Source organism: Scyliorhinus canicula, chromosome 1 (assembly GCF_902713615.1).
Source record: "Scyliorhinus canicula chromosome 1, sScyCan1.1, whole genome shotgun sequence".
NCBI classification, from domain to species: domain Eukaryota; kingdom Metazoa; phylum Chordata; class Chondrichthyes; order Carcharhiniformes; family Scyliorhinidae; genus Scyliorhinus; species Scyliorhinus canicula.
The window spans coordinates 118,270,732-118,296,306 of record NC_052146.1 but is presented as its reverse complement, the minus strand read 5'-3'; the positions used below and the strand labels follow the sequence as shown (position 1 = coordinate 118,296,306).

Sequence of the window (25,575 nt, the reverse complement as noted above, 5' to 3'; positions counted from 1 at the left end):
TGACCTACACTGGGCAGGATGGGTGAGTAGACACCAACGCAGCACCCCCACCCCCGAGACCTTTCCACCCCCATGCGAGCATTCCCCCCCCCAACCCTCCATTTGGCCCCGAACCGTCCCTTCACCCCCACCTCCCTGCAACCCCACCCCTAACCCTGCCTTCACCTCCTCCCCAACCACTGTAAAGCACCTTGCGGCTAACAATGCCCTCTGTGTCTCCACAGGAGAAGCTCTCCCACAATTGCTGGGAGAGGGTCGAGACTGGCGGAGGGGTGCCACACATGACAATCCTCACAACATTTGAGGAGCAGGTGCTGGAAGTGACGGGATGGCCGAGGACAGAGAGGTCACCAAAGCGGAGGTTGGCGCACATCGCAAAGGTGAGGACCCCATCCGGAGGACCTGTCACACATGTATTGTTACTGCCATACAGACTGGCCCATCCCTCCCATTGACCACATGTCCATTCTCCCACAGGTCCTCCAGCCGATGGCGCCACCCACCTGTGGTGGCCCGCTCCCATGAGACCACCTCGGAGGAGAACTCAGAGGATGCCATGATCAACGGCTCACAGCTATCATCCCCACCCTCCACCTGCGCGAGATACACACATCTTGATGGGCAACGTTATTGGTCAGGCTTCTGGGGCACAATCTGGTGAGCACTACACAGTTGCTGATGTACATCAGGTGGACGCAGGAACACCCAGGTGAGACAGCAGTCAGAGGGCTGCTGGATCCCAGGACCAGCTGGGTCCCAGCCTGATGCTGAGCATGTGGAAGAGGTATTCCTGGAGCTGATGGAGACGTTGGGGAGTGGCTAGGACATTCAGAGAGAGATGTCAGGCACACTGCGGTAGGTCCATAGCTACTTGGAGGAGTCCCAGAGTCTACGAGCGCAGGAAATGATACCAGTAATGAGTGGCACCAAGGCCAACACTGCTAAGGTGGTGACTGCAGTGGAGTGCCTGGTGCACAACGTCAGCACCATTAGTGAAGGTGTCCATGGCATGGCACAGCCGGAGGCAGCCATGGCTGAGGGTCTCAGCAGAATGCCCAACGCACTGGAGGATGTGACCCAGTACCAGGCTGACCTTGATGAGGTTCTGCACGACATGTCCCGCTCTCAGATGGGAATGACCAAGATGCTGCAGAGCATGTTCCAGTCACTGAGAAGCATTGCCGAGGGTATTGACCCGATGGTGCAGACACTGGGGAGCAGCCAGGGCTGGCAGAGCCAGATGATGCAATGGCAGCTGGGGCCCGAACCAGCTACCCCTCCATCCTGAGATGAACCCCAGAGTGCTATGGGCACTGAGCGGGAGGAGAGGGAACTGGGTGCCAACCCAGTTGGCAACCCAACCCAAGGTTGGGTGCCAACCTTGACCCGTCCCATGGAATAGGGATGGTGACCACCAGCTTCCCTGAGCTTACACCTCTCTGATGAGGCCGTGTCACTCAGTCAGCACGGCTGTGCATGTGCCGTCAAGCGCACTGGGGCCCTCCAGCCCCAGAGGATACTCACCAGGGGCATCGAAGGCCATGGGACACGGTAAGCGGCCTCCACCTCTGATGTGCACCCTGGCGACACACCTAGATGTCGCGGTAGAGCAAGGAAGGCTAAGCATGTTGAGGCCAACTGAGTGCACCGGGGGTGCGTGGGGGTCACCACAACCAGTATGATGCCTATGTCACTTGCCTCTGCACTGCAGGCTGACCGCTGGACCCTTGGCCCATCTCTCCAGGGGGCGGGGAAGGTAGCGATGTCAGACCAGACCACGTCCTAAGTGAAGCGGGCTAGTATGAGGGCCTCCCTGGCCCCTCGGGCTTGCCAGACCCTCGCCCCTGCCGCCTGTCCTGAACCCTCTGGCTGCTCCTCTGGTTCATTCCCGGGATCATCCTCCAGCCCCTGCTGGTCCTGCACCCCTCATCATCATTGTCCCCCTCCTTGGAGGTGAGCACGTATTCCTCATTACCAACCTCCAGCATGTTGCCTCGCTGTTGTGCCAGGTTGTGGAGGACACAGCAGACCACCATAAAGCGGGCGACCCTCCGGGCAGTGTACTGCAGGGCACCACTGGAGCGTTGGGGGCATCAGAACTGCAATTTAAGCAGTCTGATGCTCAGCTCAATGACAACCCAGTGGCCACATGGGCCTCGTTGTACCGGGTTTCTGCTTTGGTCTCCACCCTCCATACTGGTGTCATTAGCCACGTCCTCAACTCCAAGAGCCAGCTGCCCATCCTAGAGTGGTCCTCAAAGAGGCCAGTGATGTCTGACTGCCCCAGAATGTTACTGTCGTGCACACTCCCTGGGAAGTATGCACATACGTGCTTGATCCAAGTGGCGGTCACACATGAGCTGTATGTGCAGGGAGTGGAACCCCTTCCTGTCAATGTGTGCACTCCCAAAAAATCATAGAGAATTTACAGTGCAGAAGGAGGCCATTCGGCCCATCGAGTCTGCACCGGTCCTTGGAGAGAGCACCCTACTCAAGCCCATGCCTCCACCCTATCCCTGTAACCCAGTAACCCCACTTAACCTTTTTGGACATTAAGGGCAATTTATCATGGCCAATCCACCTAACCCGCACATCTTTGGACTGCGGGAGGAAACCGGAGCATCCGGACGAAACCCACGCAGACACGGGGCGAATGTGCAGACTCTGCACAGAGAGTGACCCAAATTGGGAATCGAACCTGGGACCCTGGAGCTGATTTGCAAATGTGCTAACCATTGTGCTACCATGCTGCCCACCCACTGTGCTACCGTGCTGCTCGCCCACTGTGCTACCGTGCTGCCCCCTCCTCCAGGTGGTGCCAAGTCCACCTGATTAGGATGTTGGGCAATTAATCCCACATGGCCCATCCACCCACAGGAATCCACTTGGGTTGGGTGACTTGCTCACTTAACCACGATGACCAATTCAGCAATAGCCTCAGCCGCACAGTCAGAAGTCTCAGCGGTCGGTTGGGTTATGGGTGATCAGTGGGGCAGATAGGCAGGGAAAAGGGCTATACTGGATCTAGGGGTGGGCATGGTTGAGCTGAGCTCTTTGCCCCCCACCCTCAGCACCCCTCCCCCCTCCCCCCCTCCCATGGTGGTCCCCCAGCTGAGGGTGCGCCCCCCCAGCCAAAGTTCCCCCACCCCTGCCGAGCACTGGGATGGCAAGCTCAGTGCCCCTGCGCTCATTGCCTGTGAGAAAAGATGGCTACTCACCTCCTCGACTCCCCACTGAAGCCCTTCCGCCAGGTTCACGTTTTTAAAAAGGAGTACTAATCGGCGCCAGTGTGAGCACTTGCTGGGGAGGCTGCTGAATCACGGAAGCCCATTGTATATGGGTTCATTGAATGGAAATAAGGCTTAAGTGGTGATAATAGGTTTCTCGCCACCCTGTAGCAAGATCTTGATTTCGGCTACGGAGCTGGCTGGTTGCATTGCAAACCATTTAGTGTCTGGCACGTCTCTCGTTTTCGGCCTCTCCCTCTATTCATCGGCCTCATTGTGCTCATGCCCTACATGTTTCTATAGAGACACCTCGCATTCTCTTAAAGTCAAATATAAACCAACCTGTTCAATCTTTCATAAAATAATCCCTTCATCCCAGGAATCAACCTAGTTAATACTTTAAAACTGCTTCTAATGCAAGTATACTTCGTTAAATAAAGGGAAAAACTCTATACAGTATTCTAGTTGTGGTCTGATTAGTGTTGGTGATGTGGTAAACTGTCATATAAATGCATGCCCTCATTCTTTATTTTCCTATTTTTATTAGTGTGAGAAATCTCTTAACTCACTGCAAAGTACCAATAAAAGTTTCTTCTTGTGCCTAATATGTATTTAAGCTGTGAGGCCGCTGCAAAAGAGGCTGTAAAAGAATAGAGAGAGCAAACACATGGCAGATGGAATATAATGTTTGAACTTATCCACTTTGGTAGGAAAAAAGTAAAAAATGGCAAGAAACTCTCAATGTTCATATTCAGAGGGACCTTAACGCACAAAACTCCAGAAAGTTAACAGGCAGGTACAGCAAGCAATTAGGTATGCTAGCCTTTATTACAAAAGAATTGGAGTACAGGGAATGTTACTACAATTATATTTCATAAAAATATTAGATAAGCCCACACCTGGTGAACTGTGTACAGTTTTCTCCTTGTCATGTGAGAGTACCTTTAAGAAATTGGTGTTTAAGAAATGTACCTTTAAGAAATGGATGTTTATAAATGGGTGTGTATATAAATATCTGTAGTGAGAGTACCTTTAAGAAATGAGTGTTGAGACTGCAGTGATGTCAGAGAGTGGGTGGAGCTGGACTGTCTGTCAGCTTTTTACTTTCATTTTTGAGCAGGCTGCGGGTGTCGTTTAGTTTTGTTTTCAGTGTTGGAGCTGAAGCCAGACCAAGCAGGTGCACTGCTGTTCTCTCTGCCATCAAAAGACTATCTCTTGATCATTTGGTGAATTCAGAATTATAAATGTTTTCAGCAGTGACTTTAACCTGATATGCTTCTGATAAAGGTTTTGTTTTTAAGTTGTATGGATATTAAAAGGAAAGCTTAAAGGATTACTTAGTGTTGTATTCTTTGGGGGTTGTATTTGAATTAATGGTTGCTAAGATGTTCACTGTATGTTTTAAAAAGGTTAACTTGAGCTCATAGAATAAACATTGTTTTGCTTTAAAAAATACTTTTCCATTTCTGTTGTACCACACCTGTAGAGTGGGCCGTGTGCTCCCCATACCACAATCTATTAAAAGTTGTGGGTCAGGTGAACTCCATGATACACTTTGGGGTTCTCTAAACCCTGGCCCATAACACCCTACTTACTGAAGGAAGAATATACTTCCCTTGGAAGTAGTGCAACAAAGGTTCACTTCTAGAAGGAGAGAACAAATTGATTAGGTTTATATTTCCTAGACTTTAGAATGAGAGGAGATCTAATTGATGCAAATAAAATTGTTAAGGGTACTAAGAGAGGGCATTAATCACGATGCTTAGTCATTGGGACCAGTTCTGGGACATGTGGGACCTGTGGACGCCCTGAAATGGGGGCCCTCAGCAACTCCATAGAGGGATGTGCTCACTTGCAGTGGGAGGAGGGGGGGGGGGGGGGGGGGGTAATGCCCATGTCTGCAGGGGATGGAATTGTCCGTGGTGGGGGTGGGGCAGGGGTGTGGGGGGGCATCAAGCTCACTTTGAGATCAGGGTATCCTTTCAAAATGGCACCCCGAACTCTGCGGAGCCGGTCTCACCAGCGAGTTCAACTCCCCATGATGACAACATTTACTTTTTTTTTAATTTAAAGAAGACAATTCTTTTTTTTCCCAAATAAGGTTCCATTTAGGGTGGCCAATCCACCTACCCTGCAGATCTTTGGGTTGTGGGGATGAGACTCATGCAGGCATTGGGATAATGAGCATGATATTAATCATAGATTATCATAGAATTTATCATAGAATTTACAGTGCGGAAGGAGGCCATTCGGCCCATCGAGTCTGCACCGGCTCTTGGAAAGAGCACCCTACCCAAGGTCAACACCTCCAGCCTATCCCCATAACCCAGTAACCCCACCCAACACTAAGGGCAATTTTGGACACTAAGGGCAATTTATCATGGCCAATCCACCTAACCGGCACATCTTTGGACTGTGGGAGGCAACCGGAGCACCCGGAGGAAACCCACGCACACACGGAGATTAGAGAAACTAATCAGGAGATTAGAGAAACATCTAGTATGGTAAACATGAGTTACAAATTTGCATTTGACTGGGAAAACCTAATCATCACAACGCAAGGACTGTTCTATATATCTTTTATATACATATACTTACTATTGTCTCAATTATTACTTATAACCTGAATTAATGTGAAGTATGTACTTTATCTCAGTTGGCTGGACAGCTGGTTCATGATGCAGACCGGGGCCAGCAGCGTGGGTTCAATTCCTGCACCAGTTGAGGTTATTCATGAAGCCCCGCCTTCTCAACCTTGCCCCTCACCCGAGGTGTGGTAATCTTCAGGTTAAATCACCACCAGTCAGCTCTGCCCCTCAAAGGGGAAAGCAGCCTATGGTCATCTGGGACTATGGGCTTTACTTACTTATGTGATTAACTATTTCTCCTTACCTTTTTAGTAGTTAATAAAATTACTCTATCTTCACTTAAAAAATCCTATTTAAATTGGCTCATTTTAGACAAAACTATTGGGTTTGGGAACTTAATCCAAGGGAATGGGAACATTGTTAGATTAAAACTTTCTTGCTACCAGAAGAGGGTTGGGTTAATAAAGACACAGAGCCAGTCAATCCTCCTCATGTAGGTGTGTACAATTTTGGGGGAGTATTCTGGATGATTGGTAACAAATTGAGGAGTCTCGCACAGGTTAATACCCTTTGGCGAACCTCACCTGGGACGGACCGTAACATACACCACTATTTTAGAAGGGAGAGAGGGGACTACAGATCTGTGACCTGTGACCCTTATGTTACAACATCCTGGACTAGTATGCGGTCAATTCCATCCCCACGTGCCCCGGAGTCACAACACATGTGAATTAACCAATAATTATAAAAATACCATAAATCTTTGGCCCTTGGCTGCCCAATAATCAGTCACCAGGTTTGTAAATGTAAACACGATTGCTGTTTATTTGTAATTAGAAATATGCAGTAAATACAACTGGTTAATGACAAGCTAATACCCAATACCACTTTAACACACAAACACACAGAGGGGTGGAAAGGGGTAAAAATTCTAAGTGGTCGTTAGCGTACTTTTCCTCACAGCAAGCTGGCAGATTAAAGTATTTGGTTTACAGTCAGTAATGATCTTCTTTCTAGATTCATTTGTTCAGGTACTCCAAGTTAGAAATGCATTACTCACAGCTTATAATAATAATCTTTATTAATGTCACAAATAAGCTTACATTAAAACTGCAATGAAGTTACAGTGAATATTTCCTAGTAGCCACACTCCGGTGCCTGTTCGGGTACACGGGAGGAAGAATTCAGAATGTCCAATTCACCTAACAAGCACGTCTTTAGGGACTTTAGCGTGGAAACCGGAGCACCCAGAGTAAACCCACGCAGACATGGAGAGAACGTGCTGACTCTGTACAGACAGTGACCCAAGCTAGGAATCAAACCCGGGCCCCTGGCACTGTGAAGCAATAGTGATAACCACTGTGCTACTGTGCCACTTTCCCTGAGAGGCACCTTAATTCCCTTGAAACTGCTTTCAGTTTGTAGTTTGCCTTCAGGCCTCTCTAGTTACAGGGATACAGCACCCAGAGGCTTTCTGGAGAGAGAGTCAGCCCTCACATTGGCCTTTTGGCGAGAGTTAGCTGGATCTGTCTGGAGAGAGTTAGCTGGATCTGTCTTTCATTGTGCTGCCAGAATCAAAAGTGAAAGCAAACTCAAACAATGGGACTTTGAAAATCATCCCAGTGGAATAGGATCCAACCATCACCTGTTCCCAGGCCTTATGAGCCATTTCATTGGCCACCAGCCAAATCAATCAAACCGAGTCCCAACCCAGCTCTCCGTCACTAATGCTGGCCAGTCTGTAGCTTCTGTTTAAACTAGCACAGCCTTCCAGATTCTGCCTGCTTGAATTAAAGATACAGGCTTCTTGCCTTAAAGAGACATATCCATTAATCGTCCATGGATCAAAAATGTAACAGCAAAAATGAAAGTAAAGGGAAATAAGGGAATAAACAGGAAGGACCCTTATACGTACATCAGTGGTAGGAAAAATGTTGGAATCTATTAAAGGATAAGCATTTGATAAATGAACATTTAGATAATAATGATCTGATTGGGCATAGTTAACATGGATTTATGAATGAGACATTGTGTTTGATGAATCTGTTGAGGATGTTATTAACAGAATTGAGAGAGGGAGTTTGTGGAAGTAGTGTGCATTTTCAGAAGACTTTCGATAAAGTACCCCAAAGGAGATTGGTTAGCAAAATTAAAGCACATAAGATAGAGGGTAATATACTGGCATAGATTAAGGATTGGTTAACAGGCAGAAAACAGTAGAAATAGCAGGTCAGTCTCACGTTGGGAAGCTGTAACTAGTAGGGTAGCACAAGTATCAGTACCTGGGCCCTGGCTATTTGCAATATTTGTTTTTAAATTTAGAGTACCCAATTCATTTTCCAATTAGGGGGCAATTTAGCGTGGCCAATCCACCTGGCCTGCACATCTTTGGGTTGTGGGGGCAAAACCCACACAAACACAGGGAGAATGTGCTAACTCCACACGGACAGTGACCCAGAGCTGGGATCAAACCTTGGAACTTGGCACTGTGAGGAAGAAGTGCTAACCACTGCGCCACCGTGCTGCCTGCTGTTCACAATATATATCAATGATTTGGATGTGGGGACCAAATGTAAGTTTGCTGATGACACAAAGCTGGGGGTGATATGAGAAAGATGCTAAGTGGTTTCAAGGGAAATGTACAGACTTATAAATGGAGAAAACAATGGCAGATGGAATATAATATGGAAAAGTGTGAGGTTATCCACTTTGGTAGAAGTAACAGATGTGCGGAATATTTTTTAACTAGTAAGAGATTAGAAAGTGTAGATATACAAAGGGACCTGGCACCCTCATCAATAAGTTGTTGCAGGCAATTAAGAAGGCTAATGATATGTTAATCTTTATTGCAAGAGGATTTGAGTACAGGAATAGTAAAGTCTTGCTTCAGTTGTATAGAACCTTGGTTAGACTGCATCTTAGGAAGGACATTGTTGCCATAGAGCATGTGCAATGAAGGTTCACAGGACTTTTTTCAGGTGTGGCAGAACTGACCTGTGATGAGGGATTTGGGAAATTGGGCATGTATTCTCCAGAGTTTTGAAGAATGAGAAGTGACCTCATTGAAACCTACAAAATGATTAAAGGGATAGACAGGGTCAATGAAGGCAAGATGTTTCCCTTGGTTAGGGAGTCCAAAACCAGGTTACGCAATTTCATAATAAAGGAGAAGGGACATAGAACTGAGATGAGGAGAAGGTTTTTCACTCCGATGGTTATGAATCTTTGGATTTCCACCCCCGAGGGCTGTGGAACCACAGTCTTTGAGTATTTTTAAAGGACAGATTGATGATTTCTCAATGCCAATGATATAAAGCCATGATCGTATTGAATGGGAGAGAAGGATTAACACGCCAAATGGCTTACTCCTGCTGCTGTGTTCCTATGAGCTTGATGCAGTAAATGCTGGGAGGAAGTTTACCCTGGCTGGGGGTTTAGAACTGGATATCACAGCCTGTAAATAGGAGCACAGTAAGAAGTCTTACAACACCAGGTTAAAGTCCAACAGGTTTGTTTCAAACACGAGCTTTCGGAGCACGGCTGAAGAAGGAGCCGTGCTCCGAAAGCTCGTGTTTGAAACAAACCTGTTGGACTTTAACCTGGTGTTGTAAGACTTCTTACTGTGCTCACCCCAGTCCAACGCCGGCATCTCCACATCGTAAATAGGAGGTCAGCCATTTCAGACTGAACCGAGCAGAGATTTCTTCACTCAAAGGATTGAGAGTGTTTAGAATCCTCTACTTCAAAGGGCTGTGGATGCTCCTTGGAGTGACTGTTCAAGACAGAGAACGATAGACATTGTGGTATTACGGGAATGAAGGGATATTGTGATAATGTGGCAAGGTGGAGTTGAGAGAGAAGATCAATACAATCTTATTGAATGGCAGAGTCTGCTTAAAGGGCCAAATGGCCAACAGCTTATGCTTTTATGTTACATGTGGAGATTAGGGAAAGCAAACACAGAGTTCCCTTCGATCACTTAACAGTAAAATAATTTTTTCTTTCCATATTTAATGCCTGCTATAAAAGTCACTTAATGGGGTAGTATTTGAAAGGAGATTCTGCATCTCCTTGTAACACAGCCCAAACTTAGATCCTGCTGACAAATGAGTGAAACAAAACATTAATTTGTAACACCTGTGCCTCATTCTAGCATAATGTCGTCCAAATATGCTCGCCAATAACCACATGGAGCTAACTGAAAACCCAGATGGGACAAATTTAAAGAGTCATATTCACAGGGCACGTGTAGATGAACTTAAATCTTTTTGTGTGTGTTGTTACATTTGTGACAAAAGCACAGATTGGTAAGTATTTTTTGAACATTTTGACTGCTTAATGTCTTTTGTTACTGGATTATGCTGGATACTAAAGCAGTGAATATACTTCCAAGTATTGTAGGTAAGGATAAGTATTGAAGTCAACAGATTTTGCAGGGCCACGGGGAAAGAGCAGGGGGTGGGGGTTATTTGGATAGCTCTTCCAAGTGCCCTCCCCCTGAACTACATAATTTTATGAGTACCACATGCTTACACTCAAAGGCCTCACAGGAGCTTCAAGAGTGAAACATGGAGTATCTTAATTAAAAATGATCTGCAAGTTGAAGCTGTTAAACATTGAGGTAAAATACTGTCGTCCTGGTCACATTGGAGGCGAGTCAATGAGTGTTCCTGGATGAGGCTTTCCTGGCAGAATGACACTCACATGATTCACAACTGGAACCAAACTTTTTGGTGGGGCTCCCCTCCCATTACGGCAACTTAAACAGTCAGGTCAAAGACACAAAAAATTAAGAAGTTTCACAATTAGCTAAAAGAGTAGGACATCAACCCCCCTCACCCTCCCACCCCCACACACCTGATGGATAAAGGCATCACCCAATTTAGCATGGAGTGACAGATACCAGATAGAAAAAAAAACGTGCATTTCTGCAGTAACTTTTATAAGACACCGCAAAGCATTTCAAACACGATCAGGAATTTATATTTAAATTGTAGTCACTGTTATGTAGGAAATATGTTAGCCAATTTGAACATAACAATGAGAATAAATAACCAGTTAATCGGAGTGTTGGTTGAGGGGTGAATTTGGCATGGAACACAGACCCCCCACGCTAGGTGGGAGAATCGCTGGAGTGCCGGGCGATTCCCGCCACGCCGCCCTGGCACCCGCATGCAATTCTCTCACCCCCCCTCCCCCCTCTCCCCCCCCCTCCCCCCCAAATGTCGTGCCGCGTTTCACGACAGGTCGCTCGGAGAATCGGCGCTCGCCGTTTCTAATAGGTGCCCACCAATCGGCGGGCCGGCGTCTCTAAAGGAAGCACTCTTTTTCCTCCGCCGCCCCACAAGATCAATCCTCCATGTCTTGCCGGGCGCCCGCGGGGAGGACGGCAACCGCGCATGCGCGGGTGACGTCATTTAAGCGCCGCCCGCCACGTCATTTATGCAGCGCCGCTTTGACGCAGTGCCAAGGCCTGCCGTGCGAAATTGAATCATAGAAATATAGAAAATAGGAGCACAAGGCCGTTATTCGCCCATGCTTCACCATTCATAATGATCATGGCTGATCATTCAACTCAATAACCTAATCCCACCTCCCTCCTCATATCCATTGATCCTGTTTGCCCCACGTGCCATATCTAACTGTTTCTTGAAAACATACATGTTTTGGCCTCAACTACTTCCTGCGATTACACATTCCACAGATTCACCGCTCCGAGTGAAGAAAATAAAAATATTAGTGTTATTGCATTCAACATACTCCACTCACCACCTCCGCCCCTCACCTTCACAAAAGTGCAGTATTCCATTAGCAGTCCCCCTCCAGCAGCCGGCAGTGCATCACTCCCTCAGTACTGCTCCTCCCAGAGTGCATCACTCCCTCAGTACTGCTCCTCCCAGAGTGCATCATTCCCTCAGTACTGCTCCTCCCAGAGTGCAGCACTCCCTCAGTACTGCTCTTCCCACAGTGCAGCACTCCCTCAGTACTGCTCCTCCCAGAGTGCATCACTCCCTCAGTACTGCTCCTCCCACAGTGCAGCACTCCCTCAGTACTGCTCCTCCCACAGTGCAGCACTCCCTCAGTACTGCTCCTCCCACAGTGCATCACTCCCTCAGTACTGCTCCTCCCACAGTGCAGCACTCCCTCAGTACTCCTCCTCCCACAGTGCAGCACTCCCTCAGTACTGCTCCTCCCACAGTGCAGCACTCCCTCAGTACTGCTCCTCCCACAGTGCAGCACTCCCTCAGTACTGCTCCTCCCACAGTGCAGTACTCCCTCAGTACTCCTCCTCCCACAGTGCAGCACTCCCTCAGTACTGCTCCTCCCACAGTGCAGTACTCCCTCAGTACTGCTCCTCCCACAGTGCAGCACTCCCTCAGTACTGCTCCTCCCACAGTGCAGCACTCCCTCAGTACTGCTCCTCCCACAGTGCAGTACTCCCTCAGTACTGTCACTCTGACAGTGCAGCACTCCTCGATATTGCCCCTCCAATAGTGTAGAACTCCTTCACTACTCCTCTCCAGACAATGAAGAGCTGCCTTGGAATTGCCTCCCTGTAGCATCTCCAAAAGTGCAAAGTTCCCTCAGTACTTCCCCTCCAACAGTTCAATGATCCCTCAGTACTAACTCTTCAACATAGCAACACTCCCTCAGCCTTCCCCATCTGACAGGACAACATGCCCTTAGCACTGCCCTCTGCCAATCCAGTAGTCCTTCTATACTGCCTATCCAACAATACAACACTCCCTCATCCGTGTCTGAAGTTGCAGCACTCCTCTTTGATGTGACCATCAATTCACTCGGAACACGATTGGAAGTAAACTGTGGTTTTAATAGACTTACAACTGAGCCTGCCTGCGACCTGAAGAACTGAGGGCAGGCTCACACGGCTGCAGCACATTATACTTCCGGTAGTGGGAGGGGCCATGGGCGGAGCCATGGGCGGAGCTGAGGGTGGAGCCCTGTACAAGCTCCTCATCTCCCCCTGTGGGCAGAGCCGCGCAACGGCTCACAGACAGAGCCCACAAGGACACAATGCAATACAGTGTGAATACAGAGCCCACAAGGACACAATACAATACAGTGTGAATACAGAGCCCACAAGGACACAATGCAATACAGTGTGAATACAGAGCCCACAAGGACACAATACAATAGTGTGAATACAGAGCCCACAAGGACACAATGCAATACAGTGTGAATACAGAGCCCACAAGGACACAATGCAATACAGTGTGAATACAGAGCCCACAAGGACACAATGCAATACAGTGTGAATACAGAGCCCACAAGGACACAATGCAATACAGTGTGAATACAGAGCCCACAAGGACACAATGCAATACAGTGTGAATACAGAGCCCACAAGGACACAATACAATACAGTGTGAATACAGAGCCCACAAGGACACAATACAATACAGTGTGAATACAGAGCCCACAAGGATACAATACAATAGTGTGAATACAGAGCCCACAAGGACACAATACAATACAGTGTGAATACAGAGCTCACAAGGACACAATACAATACAGTGTGAATACAGAGCCCACAAGGACACTATGCAATACAGTGTGAATACAGAGCCCACAAGGACACTATGCAATACAGTGTGAATACAGAGCCCACAAGGACACAATACAATATAGTGTGAATACAGAGCCCACCAGGACACAATGCAATACAGTGTGAATACAGAGCCCACAAGGACACAATACAATACAGTGTGAATACAGAGCCCACAAGGACACAATACAATACAGTGTGAATACAGAGCCCACAAGGACACAATACAATACAGTGTGAATACAGAGCCCACAAGGACACAATACAATACAGTGTGAATACAGAGCCCACAAGGACACAATGCAATACAGTGTGAATACAGAGCCCACAAGGACACAATACAATACAGTGTGAATACAGAGCCCACAAGGACACTATGCAATACAGTGTGAATACAGAGCCCACAAGGACACTATGCAATACAGTGTGAATACAGAGCCCACAAGGACACAATACAATATAGTGTGAATTACATTCACCACATTCAACCCCTGTAAAAAAATCAAGTCCGGCGGGGGTGACTGGACTACAGGTTGAGTCGGTCCGGTGGCCGAGTCGTCCTTTGGGATCGGCGGTGCACTGGGGTTGCAGCCTCTTTGGGTGGCTGAGTGGTGACAGTTGGTGTGGATATGGGGGTGGACTCTGGGGGTGTTTCGGTCCGAGCTCCGTTCCTGACCGGTGTGACGGGCGCAGGGGGGCACAGGAAAACTATCGTCGTGGGGGCGCAGGGCGTTGGGTGGGGTGTAGTGTGAGGGGTACCTCGGTGGTGGTGATGGTGGTGGATCCTGCAGGCGCCAGGTCCCGGAGGGAAACGGTGTCTTGACGGCCGTCGGGGTATTCAATGAAGGCGTAGTGGGGGTTCGAGTGAAGCAGTAGCACCCTCTCTACTAGCGGGTCCATTTTGTGTGCCCGGACATGCTTCCGGAGGAGAACCGGGCCCGGTGTCCTCAACCAAAATGGGAGCGAAGCCCCCGTGGTAGTGCCCCTAGGGAAAACAAATAATCGCTCGTGAGGGGTCTGGTTAGTGGCGGTGCATAGGAGGGACCTAATTGCATGGAGCGCTTCGGGGAGGACCTCCTGCCAGTGGGAGGTCGGGAGATTCCTGGACCGGAGGGTAAGGAGGACGGTCTTCCAGACCGTCGCGTTCTCCCTCTCCACCTGCCCGTTCCCCCTGGGGTTGTAGCTGGTAGTCCTGCTCGAGGCGATGCCCTTGTCGAGCAGGTACTGACGCAGCTCGTCGCTCATGAAGGACGAACTCCTGTCGCTGTGTACGTAGCTGGGGAAACCGAACAGGGTGAAGACACTGTGCAGGGCTCTGATGACTGTGTGGGAGGTCATATCGGGGCACAGGATGGCAAAGGGAAAGCGGGAGAATTTGTCTATGACGTTGAGCAAGTACACATTTTGATTGGTCGAGGGGAGTGGCCCTTTGAAATCGATGCTCAGGCGTTCGAAGGGCCGGGAAGCCTTTACCAGGTGGGCCCTGTCTGGTCTATAGAAGTGAGGTTTGCACTCTGCGCAGATCGGTCAATCCCTGGTGATGGCTTTTACCTCCTCGGTGGAGAAAGGCAGATTTCGGGCTTTGACGTAGTGGGAGAGCCGGGTGACCCCCGGGTGGCAGAGGTCGTTGTGGATAGCCTTTAGGCTGTTGTCTTGCACGCTGGCGCATGTGCCGCGGGACAGGGCATCTGGGGCTCGTTGAGCTTCCCCGGTCGAAAAATGATGTCATAATTATAGGTGGAGAGTTCGATCCTCCACCTCAAGATTTTATCGTTTTTTATTTTGCCCCTTTGCGAGTTGTCGAACATGAAGGCAACCGATCTTTGGTCGGTGATGAGGGTAAACCTCCTACCTGCGAGGTAGTGCCTCCAGTGCCGTATGGCTTCCACAATGGCTTGAGCTTCTTTTTCGACTGAGGAGTGTCGAAGTTCCGAAGCGGAGAGGGTTCGGGAGAAGAAGGCGACTGGTCTCCCTGCTTGATTCAGAGTGGCGGCGAGAGCAACCTCTGAGGCGTCGCTCTCCACCTGAAAGGGGACGGATTCATCCACCTCCCGTATGGCGGCTTTGGCGATGTCCTCCTTGATGCGGTTGAAGGCCTGGCGGGCCTCTGCTGACAGTGGGAAGAGTGTGGTCTTAAATAGTGGGCAGGCTTCGTCCGCATACTGGGGGACCCACTGGGCGTAATAGGAGAAGAATCCCAGGCACCTCTTGAAGGCCCTGGGACAATGAGGGAGAGGGAGTTGTAAGAGCATACGGTCCGGGTCGGGGCCCAGGACTCTGTTTTCCACGACATAGCCGAGGATGGCTAGTCTGGTAGTGCAGAAAATGTATTTCTCCTTATTGTAGGTGAGATTGAGTTTCTGGGCGGTTTGGAGAAATCGGTGGAGGTTGGCGTCGTGGTCCTGCTGATCATGGCCGCAGATGGTGACATTGTCCAAGTATGGAAACGTGGCCCGCAGCCCGTACTGGTCCACCATTCGGTCCATTGTTCGTTGGAACACCGAGACCACATTCGTGACGCCAAAGGGGACCCGGAGGAAATGGAAGAGGCGGCCATCTGCCTCGAACGCCGTGTAGTGGCGGTCCTCCGGGCGGATTGGGAGCTGGTGGTAAGCAGACTTCAGATCCACTGTGGAGAATATGTGGTACTGGGCGATCTGGTTGACCATGTCTGCAATCCGGGGAAGGGGGTATGCATCGAGGTGCATGAACCGGTTAATGGTTTGGCTGTAATCAACCACCATCCGGAACTTTTCCCCGGTCTTGACGACCACCACCTGAGCTCTCCAGGGGCTGTTGCTGGCCTCTATGACACCCTCACGTAGGAGCCGCTGGACTTCGGCTCTGATGAATACTCTATCCTGCAGGCTGTATCACCTGCTGCGGGTGGCTACTGGTTTACAGTTAGCCGTTAGGTTAGCGAAGAGTCGATTTTTAGAGTCGCTAAGCTGCAGATAGTGAGAGGAGGTAGGGGTCCGCCGAAGCGGAGTGCGAGGCTCTTGAGGTTGCATTGAAAATCGAGCCCGAGTAAGAGTGGGGCACAGAGATCGGGGAGTACGTACAGCTGGAAATTAGAGTAGCTGGGCCCCTGAATCGTTAGGGTCGTGACAGTGCGTCCTTGTATTTGGACCGAGTGCGAGCCCGAGGTGAGGGAGATAGTTTGCTGTGCAGGGAAGATAGGGAGCGAACAGCGTCTTACCAGGTCAGGATACTGTACGAAGCTCTCGGTGCTCCCGGAGTCGAAGAGGCACGGTGTCTTGTATCCGTTGATTTGGATGGACATCATCGAGCTCTGGAGGTGCTTCGGACGCGACTGGTCCAACGTGACTGTGTTGAGTTGCGGGTGGTCGGCAGCTCGATCAGCAGTGCTGGAATGGCCCCGTGATGACTGTCCGCGGAGGTCATAGTCGTCGAGGTGAACATCGGGTGAAGGCCAAGATGGCGGCCCCCGTTGATCGCACGTGGCGGGTGATGAAGAAGATGGCGTCCAAGATGGTGGCCCCATGACTCGCACATGGCCGGCTGTGTGGGGGAGGACTGCCAAGATGGCGGCCCCCATGAGTCGCACATGTCGGGCAGAGGCGGAGTCGGCAGACACGCTGCAACGTTGCGGGGCCTGCGGGCCTGCGAATTGGGGGAGCGATTGTTCTGGACTACGGGGGAGTGAGAGGGTTTCGATTTCGCCAGGTATACTCTGGCATAATGTCCTTTTCGACCGCAGCTGCTGCAGATCGTGTTGCGGGCCGGGCAGTGCTGCTGTGGGTGTTGGGGCTGGCCACAAAAATGGCACGCTGGCGCTCCAGAGTGAGTGGTTGGCCGCGCGGCGCAGGACTGGGGCAGTCGCTGGTCGGGGGTCCACGATGGGGTCGCTTTGTCCACGGGGAATGAGTTTAGACTGCGGAACGCGACCTCCATAGTAGTAGCTAGCTCTACCGTGTCCTCCAAGTTCTGGGCCCCTTTCTCGAGTAGTCGCTGGAGCACATAGTTAGACCAGAGCCCCGCAATGTACACATCACGGACAGCCTGCATGGAGCTGATGCTTTCCATGATTTCCCCCAGATCTATTGGTGCTTCCAGTTTCCCCGCCTGCCTTCCCCCACAACTGGCAAGTCCAATCCGTTGAGGAACTGTTTCATCCCCGCATTCCCGTCGCGGGGCTTGGAGGTGTACAGCCCTCAGTAGAAGATCTCAAATGCCCGATTGACCTCTTTTGGTTCTGTAACCAGTCTGCCTCTACTATCTTTTACCTGCGCTAATTCCCTCGTGGCAGCCTGCTTTCTCAGCTGGTGGGCCAGGAGGTGGCCAGCCATTTCTCCGTGTTCATAAACAGCCCCCCGTGTCTGGCGGAGTTGGTACACTGCTTTCCTAGTGGATAGCAGGTTAAAGTCCATTTGTAGCTTTTTCCTCTCTGCCAGCAGCTCTACAGTCGGGCCTCGGAGTACTTTCTGTTGACCTCCAGGATGGACTTAATTAGCTGTTGCCTGGCTACCCTCTCTTCCCTGTCTCTATGCACCTTGTAGGCTATAATCTACCCTCTGATCACAGCCTTTAGTGCCTCCCAGAATGTGGAAGGTGAAACTTTCCCGTTCCGGTTGTTAGTCACGTAGTTGCCTATGGCCTGTGATGTTTTCTGGCAGAAGACCTTGTCGACCAGGAGGTCCGTGTCTAACCTCCATGTGGGGCGTTGGCATGGCCCATCTCTAACCTCACACCCATATTGTGCGGAGCATGATTGGAGATGATTATCGCAGAGCATTCCGCTCCTACTATTCCTGGAAGCATCGATTTCCCTACTGCAAAGAAGTTGATTTGGGTGTATACCCAGTGAGAACAACGAGAATACCCTCTCGCCGGAGTGCAGGAACTTCCATTGGTCCACCGCCCCCATCTCTTCCATGATTGTTCCCAGTTCCCCAGCCATGCCTGTCTTTATCCCCATTCTGGGGCTTGATCGGTCGGTCAACGGGTCCTGCACGCAGTTAAAGTCGCCCCCCCCCATTATCAGTCGGTGTGTGTCGATGTCGGGGATTTCCGCCATGATGTTTTTTATGAAGTCTGTGTCGTCCCAGTTGGGCACTTTCACGTTTACCAGCACTACCGGTGCCCCATCTAGGACACCGCTGACTATGACATACCGTCCCCCTTGGTCCTTAACCATAAACCTCGCCCTCATACTAATTAGTATGGCTACTCCCCTCGCCCTCGTCCCGTAGCATGAATGGTATGTCTGTTCCACCCAGTCCTTTCTTACCAGCAGTCGATCCTTCTCACTCAGGTGTGTTTCCTGCAGGGAGATTATGTGGGCTTTCAGGCTCCTTAAGTGGGTGAAGACTCTGGATCTTTTCACCGGACTGTTAAGTCCCCTTACATTCCAGGAGACTATCCTGGTGGGGGTGTCTGTCCCACCATTCCTGTGGGATCACCCATACTTACCTGGTGGACGTGCCCCTGCACTCCGGGGTTTCCCTTTGTTAGGGGGTCGTACAGAATGGCCGCTGCAACACAACATTCTTAACATCTGTGTACTGAGTCTCAGTGTATAATGGTGTGGCAGTTGTATGGAGACAGGATGGAGCTCAGCTTTGACAACACTTTCTGTGAAATTCCTTCACACTTTAGGATTGCATTTGTGGAATCATCAATTTGGCGAAATACCCAGAGTATGTAGATTTCAGTGAGAGGAGCCTGGACTCTGACTGGTGTCAATGTTTTCATAACACAGAGCCAAATTTACAATTAAACCTACTCACCCAAACACTACACACCCCACTCACATACGCAGCTATTAAGTGAGTAAAACCATAAGTTGCAGCCATGTGTTACATTTACAAGTCCACCCGGTTGATATTGTGTGTAACTTTGCACAGGAGGTGGTGACTAAAATCAGAGAATTTTCTGAGGTTGAGTGTTCGTCAATAAGCTCGAGTGAGCTTTCCCTACAGTTCCAAGAGCCAAGTTAATAACTGCAGTATGCCTTTCATTCCGTATACAGTATACACTTACCTTGACACAAGCAAACTGTCATCAGACTCAGTACAGTAACAGCGACTCTCTCCTCCTCTGCCGACTCCTAGCCACAGCCCAGCAATGGCCTAACACCAGAATCAGAGAGATGATTTATTCCAGAGCTTGGAGGAAGTGCTGATCTGTCGACAGTTAATGCACCTTTAGTCAACAATTCCGAGCCAAGGAGAAGTTAATTGAACAAGAACCAATGTTTCAGTTCTCTTGCTTTTTCAAATTTGAGAGAACACATAAAGCACCTGTTCTTTCTGCAAAAAATGCAACAAGGAAGAGGAACTTTGTATGGCTATTTATGGGGAGTGACTGTACACAAAGGTAAAATTGAGTGCCAGAGTACTTCATACCAAAAGGAATGTTGGGTTTTACATTTGTGTGGGTGGGGCGCTTAGCTATTTTGGCACAAAGCTATGTCAAACATTGATTTAGGATGAAAACATTACTCCTCAACACTCCCCTAATCCTGCCACCAATTACTTTAAATCTATGGACCTTGTTCTTTTTTCAAAAAAATTGGCTTTTATAAAGCCAATTCTTTTTTTTTTCAAATTGAGGGGCAATTTGGTGTGGCCAGTCCACCTACCCTGCACATCTGTGGGTTGTGGGGGTGGGACCCACACAGACACGGGGAGAATGTGCAAATTCCACACAGACAGTGACCCGGGGCTGGGACCGAACCTGGGACCTCGGCGCCGTGACGCAGCAGTGCTAACCACTGCACCACCTTGCCACCCCTTATAAACATTGTTCTTTTTTTTAATAAACATTTTATTTAGGTATTTTTGGTATTGTAACAACAAAATAAACAATGTACATGAAACTATAAACATAGTGCAAAAGCCGTCTCCCTTCCTTACAGGTCCCATCTTTATTAACCCCCTACTCTAAACTAAACTAAACTAAACATGGGGCCTGTGGTGAATGTATTATGCCAATAATCCACCAGTGTATTTGTATCTGTGCTGTGCTGTTGCACTTGTGGGCTTCTCCTATGGGCCATTGTATGGCATTATCCATAGGGGAACATGTTGGGACATGTATGGGCTCCGCCCATGGCTCCTCCCCTTGAAGGGAAGTATAAAGAGCAGTCGACCTGTAGGCAGTTCTCAGTATTGGTTCAGTCGCAGGCAGGCACTGTTTTAAGTTGATTAAAGCCACGGTTTACTTCAACTCATGTCTCGAGTGAATTGATGGTCGCATCAATTTAATCAACTTAAACGCAACTATGGAATCGGCCCTCAAACCTGACCAACTGGAACTCAATCCTCAGGCCGCGGAGGCGAAAGAAATTTTTTCACACTGGCTCCGCTGCTTCAAGGCCTATCTCACAGTCTTCTCCACGCCTTCCGTCACCGACGAACAGAAGCTGAGCCTCCTCCACGCACGAGTGAGCCATTGAATCTCTGTTCAACTCAACGAGGCCTCCTCCTACACAGATGCCCTCGCGATGCTCGAACGCCTCTATGTACGGTCTGTGAATGAGGTCTACACGCGACACATCCTCACCACTCTCTGCCAGTGTCCCGGGGAATCGCTAGAAGACTACCTACGCAACTTCAAAGTCCTCACACGCAGCTGCAACTACCAGGCCGTTACGGCCACTCAACATATGGAACTTGCCGTCCGAGACGTCTACGTGGCGGGAGTTCGGTCCAACTATGCGAGACAGTGCCTACTCGAAAAGGGGGCCCTGGACTTGGATCAGATGGTAAAGTTAGCCTCCACTCTGGAAGTAGCGTTCCAGAGCTTCAACGCGTTCCCGGCTGACCACACGACCCCCTCGTGGACCCCCGCGGCACAGGCCTACCCCAGGCCTGTGCCGCGCGGCCACGTGCCCATCATGGGGCACGTGGCCGCGCGGCACAGGCCTGGGGTAGGCCTGGGGTAGTCCAGGCCTGGGGTAGTCCCAACACCCCCGGTAGCACTGCCCGGCCCGTAACGCGAACTGCAGTAGCTGCGGGAGAAAAGGACATTTCGCCAAAGTTTGCCTGGCCAGGTCCAAGAACTCTAACTCACAGGCCCGATCCTCAGACTCACAGGCCCACAGACCCCGCAGTGTGGCAGCGTGTCTGCTGACTCCGCCCCCTGCAGACGCTTCATCAGCCTCGTGCTATCCATGGGGGCAGCCATCTTCCAGCCCTCACAGCACGTGCGACTCACGGGGGCCGCCATCTTGGCCATCCTCCCCCACACAGCCGGCCACGTGCGATCCATGGGGGCCGCCATCTTGGAGGCCACCTTCCTCACCGCCCGTCACGCTCGACCAACGGAGGCCACCATCGTGGCCGCCATCTGATATGCAACTCGATGCGTATGATCAACAAGGGCAGCCATCGCTGAGCTGCCTCAGCACCTCCAACCACGCTGACTACCCGCAACTCAGCGTAGTCACCCTGGACCAAGCACCTCCGGAGCTCTATGATGACTGTCCGGGTAAACGGGCACGAGACACTTTGCCTTTTCGACTCCGGGAGCACAGAGAGCTTCATTCACCCGGACATGGTAAGGCACTGCACGCTCACAATTTTCCCGGCGCACCAAACCATCTCCCTCGCCTCTGGGTCGCACTCGGTGCAAATCCAAGGGTGCACTACCACTACCCGAGCAATAGAGGGCGCCGAGTACGCCAATTTTAAATATGTGCTCCCAGACTTCTGCGCTCATCTAGATTTGACTAGATTTCCAATGCAACCTCAGGAGCCTAACCCTGAAGTTCGAGGGGCCCCTACCCCCACTCACCATATGCAGCCTCGCGACCCTAAAAGCCGACCCTCCCCCACTCTTCGCAAAACTCACTGCTGACTGCAAACCAGTCGCCACCAGAAGCAGGCGGTATAGCATACAGGACAGGACTTTTATCAGGTCCAAGGTCTTGCGGGAGGGAGTCATCGAGGCCAGCAATAGACCCAGGAGAGCTCAGGTGGTAGTCATCAAGACCGGGGAAAAGAACCGGGTGGTTGTAGATTACAGCCAAACCATAAACCGGTAAGCGCAACTCGATGCGTATCCCCTTCCCTGGATTGCAGACATGGTAAACCAGATCGCACACTACCGGGTGTTCTCCACGGTGGATCTGAAGTCTGCATACCACCAGCTCCCAATCCGCCCGGAGGACCTCCACTACTCGGCTTTTGAGGCAGCCGGCTGCCTTTTCCACTTCCTCCGGGTCCCCTTTGGTGTCACGAACGGGGTTTTGGTGTTCCAAAGAACAATGGACCGAATGGTGGACCAGTACGGGCTGGTCACCATCTGCGGCCATGATCAGCAGGACCACGACGCCAACCTCCACAGATTTCCCCAAACCCTAAACCTCACGTACAACAAGGAGAAATGCGTTTTCCGCACCAGACCAGCCATCCTCGGCTACGTCGTAGAAAACGGGGTTCTAGGACCCGACCCCGACCGTATGCTCCCCCTCCTGCAACTTCCCCTCCCCCACTGCCCCAAGGCCCTGAAGAGGTGCCTCGGGTTCTTTTCATATTATGCCCAGTGGGTCCCCAACTATACGGACAAAGCCCGCCCTCTAATCAAGGCCACCATCTTCCCACTGGCAACTGAGGCCCGCCAGGCCTTCAACTGCATCAAGGCGGACATCTCCAAAGCCGCGATGCGCGCGGTGGACGAGTCCGTCCCCTTCCAGGTGGAGAGCGACGCATCAGAGGTCGCTCTCGCCGCTACCCTCAATCAAGCAGGCAGACCAGTTGTGTTTTTTTTTGCGCACCTTCACCACCTCCGAAATTCGGCACTCCGCAGTTGAGAAGGAGGCCCAAGCCATCGTGGAAGCCGTACGGCACTGGAGGCACTACCTCTCTGGTAGGACATTTACCCTCGTCACCGACCAACGATCGGTAGCCTTCATGTTCGACAATACGCAGCGGATCAAAATCAAGAACGATAAGATCTTGAGGTGGAGGGTCGAACTCTCCACCTATAATTATGATATAGTATATCGTCCTGGGAAGCTCAATGAGCCTCCAGATGCCCTGTCCCGTGGCACATGTGCCAGCGTGTAAGATGACCTCTGCCACCTGGGGTCACCTGGCTTATCCACTATATCAAAGCCCGCAACCTGCCCTACTCCACCGAGGAGGTCAGGGCCATTACCACGGACTGCCAGATCTGTGCGGAGTGTAAACCACACTTCTATCGACCAGATAAGGCCCATCTGGTAAAGGCATCCCGGCCCTTTGAGCACCTCAGTATCGATTTCAAAGGGCCCCTCCCCTCCAGTAACCGCAATACATATTCCCTCAATATTACCGATGAGTTCTCCCGCTTCCCCTTTGCCATCCCCTGCCCCGACATGACCATGTCCACCGTCATCAAAGCCCTGCAAAGTGTCTTCACCCTGTTTGGTTTCCCCAATTATGTCCACAGTGACCGGGGCTGTCGTTCATGAACGACAAACTGCGTCAGTACCTGCTCAGTAAGGGCATCGCCTCGAGCAGGACTACCAGTTATAACCCCAGGGGAAACGGGCAGATGGAGAGAGAGAACACGACGATCTGGAAGACCGTCCTACTGACCCTGCAGTCCAGGAATCTCCCAGTTTCTCACTGGCAGGAGGTCCTCCCCGATGCGCTCCACTCTATTAGGTCCCTACTTTGCACGGCCACAAACGAGACCCCCTCATGACCGCCTATTTGTTTTCCCTTGGAGATCCACATCAGGGGCCTCGCTTCCATCCTGGCTGAAGTCACCGGGGCCAGCCCTACTCAGAAAGCACGTCAGGAGCCACAAGTCCGATCCTCTGGTAGAGAGGGTCCAGCTCCTACACTCCAACCCCAGTACGCTTATATCGAACACCCTGATGGCCGACAGTCTCCCGATGGTCTCCCTCCGGGACCTGGCGCCCGCAGGTTCCACCACCACCACCGCCCCTCCACCATATCCCGCCCAACCTACCATGACCAGCGCCCCTGCCCTTATATGGCTCCCGCGCTCCCTCCCGCCCGCCATCCCCCCTTCACCGATCCACAGCAATGAAGATCCAGAAGAGACACTCCCGGAGTCCATGTCTGTACCTGCACCGGCGCCCTCACTACCGATGCCAGCACGGACAAGTTCGACACCTGGGCCAGCAACAACGCCAGAGCTTCGGCGATCACAGCGCACAATCCGTGCGCCGGACCGGCTGAACTTATGAACCCGTCACCCACGCTGGACTTCATTTTTTTTAAACAGGGGGTGAATGTGGTGAATGCATTATGCCAATAATCCACCAGTGTATTTGTATCTGTGCTATGCTGTTGCCCTTGTGGGCTTCTCCGATGGGCCATTGTATGGCATTATCCATAGGGGAAAATGTTGGGGCATGTATGGGCTCCGCTCATGGCTCCTCCCCTTGAAGGGAGGTATAAAGAGCAGTCGACCTGCAGGCGGTTCTCAGTATTGGTTCTGTCGCAGGCAGGCACTGTTCTAAGTTGATTAAAGCCACGGTTTACTTTTACTCATGTCTCGAGTGAATTGATGGTCGCATCACCCCCCCCCCCCCCCCCTTCTGCTGACGAATAATTTTCCGTGAAGAAGTCGATGAATGGTTGCCACCTCCGGGCAAACCTAACAGTGACCCTCTCAAGGCGAACTTGATTTTCTCCAAACTGAGAAAGCTAGCCATGTCAGATAGCAGGTTCTCTGACTTCGGGGGCTTTGAGTCCCTCCAAACTAATAATATCCGTCTCCGGGCTACCAGGGAAGCAAAGCTAGAACGTCTGCCTCTTTCTCCTCTTGGACTCCCGGGTGTTCCGACACCCCGAAAATTGCCACCTCTGGACTCAGTGCCACACTTGTTTTTAACACGGTGGACATGACATCTGCAAACCCCTGCCAAAATCCCCTACGCTTCGGATATGCCCAGAACATGTGGACGTGGTTCGCTGGTCCTCCCGCACATTCTGCGCACCTATCTTCCACCCCAAAGAATCTGCTCACCCGGGCCACTGTCATGTGAGCCCGGTGAACGACCTTGAATTGTACCAGGCTGATCCTGGCACATGTTGTGGGCTCATTGACTCTACTCCACGCGTCTTCCCATAGACCATCCTCTATCTCTCCTCCCAGCTCCTCCTCCCACTTGCGCTCAGCTCCTCGGTCTGCATCTCCTCTGACCCCATATGTTCCTTGTAAATGTCAGAGATGCTCCCTTCACCTACTCACCCTCTGGAAACTACCC

The 25,575-nt window shown here is 50.8% G+C and overlaps 1 protein-coding gene across 2 annotated transcripts in view; it reads right to left on the bottom strand.

The window, feature by feature from the left end:
- Window positions 1–19,681, bottom strand: part of LOC119966687 — a 64,080-nt gene extending 44,399 nt beyond the window's left edge. Inside the window, exon 1 of one of the 2 annotated variants that reach the window (XM_038798748.1) lies at window positions 19,386–19,681. The gene's annotated coding sequence lies outside the window, so the exon portion shown is untranslated. Of the gene's footprint in view, window positions 1–11,600; window positions 11,620–19,385 lie in introns of those variants that run through there. The other variant, XM_038798749.1, reaches the window with a different exon arrangement.
- Window positions 19,682–25,575: the final 5,894 nt, after the last annotated feature.